The 1,304-nt window shown below is 56.6% G+C and overlaps 1 pseudogene; it reads right to left on the bottom strand.

The window, feature by feature from the left end:
• Window positions 1-335: 335 nt before the first annotated feature.
• LOC126476031 (5S ribosomal RNA) lies at window positions 336-453 on the bottom strand (annotated as a pseudogene).
• Window positions 454-1,304: the final 851 nt, after the last annotated feature.

The raw sequence follows: 1,304 nt of genomic DNA, 5'->3' as shown, positions 1-1,304 counted from the left end.
GAGCAAGTAATCGCCAGTGTAAACAAAGGAACTACCAACGGTGCCTCCTCAATAAGCGTTCAGCAAATATTGCTGTTTATGGGCAACAGATGACTGGATCATGCACCCGTGCTGACTGCTTTACATCAGTGAAAGCAGTCCGTCTGTGGGCTACAAGTGGCCCATCGGGACCATCCGACCGCCGTGTCACCCTCAGCTGAGGATGCGGATAGGAGGGGCGTGTGGTCAGCACACTGCTGTCCCGGTCGTTATGATGGGTTTCTTTGACCGGAGCCGCTACTGTGCGCTCTAGAAGCTCCTCAATTGGCATCACGAGGTGAGTGTACCCCGAAAATTGGCAACAGCCCATGGCGGCCAGGATGGTCACCCATCCAAGTGCCGGCCACGCCCGACAGTGCTTAACTTCGGAGATCTGACGGGAACCGGTGTATCCACTGCGGCAAGGCCGTTGCCTCTTAAATCGGTGAAGGAGGCTGGAATTTGTACACCAGTTGCGCAACTGGACGTCCGTTTAGCGGCGACAGGGGCCTTTTTAAAATGATTCGTTTGTTTTGCTCCTTCGGATCAACTGGTCTTCGTCGTGTACGGCCCTACAAGAATCGTCGGAAGGGTCCAGGCAGGGGGAGGGAGCGTTATGGTCTGGATAATGTTTTCGTGGCCTTCCCTGGGAGATCTCGTGACTCTGGAAGGCACGATGGATCAACACAAGTATGCATCTACCATTGAGGACTACGTTCAGCTCTATGTACAGTTTGTTTATTCTTGACAGGACAGTGAAACGTGTCACACAGCTCACAGTGTACGTGCAGTGTTTGAGGAGCACAAGGATGAGTAAACCGAACTCCCCTGGCCACCAAACTTTCCGGATTTAAGCCCAGTTGAGAATCTGTGGGACCGCCTCGGCCACCTGTCCGCGCCCTGAACCCTCAACCGGGAAACTTAGCGCTGGTGGCCACGGCAATGCAATCGTCATGGATCCACATCGCTGTTGTTACCTCGTTGACTCTTTCCCTGCACGACCGTGCTGCAAAACGGTGGTTATCCAGGCTTTTGATGGGTGGTCTCATTAACGTGACCGGACCGTGTGTTATCGACAGAGGAAATTAGTTCGGGAAAAGAGATTTTCGGCTTGCGCGTGTTGTGTCCGGTGACAGCGGCGGCCACCGTGACTGTGAGCCGGCGCATTCCTCGGCCCCAGACAGCGCGGCGCGGCGTGGAGCGGGCTGAGCCGGCCGCCGGCCCGGCCGCGGGCCTTTGTGGCCTCCCACGCGCCCAAGGTCAGCCGCGGCCGCAGCCGCAGCAGC

The sequence above is a fragment of the Schistocerca serialis genome, chromosome 4 (genome assembly GCF_023864345.2).
Source record: "Schistocerca serialis cubense isolate TAMUIC-IGC-003099 chromosome 4, iqSchSeri2.2, whole genome shotgun sequence".
Lineage (NCBI taxonomy): Eukaryota > Metazoa > Arthropoda > Insecta > Orthoptera > Acrididae > Schistocerca > Schistocerca serialis.
The sequence above is the reverse complement of the archived record's forward strand: the minus strand, read 5'-3'. Positions and strand labels throughout refer to the sequence as shown.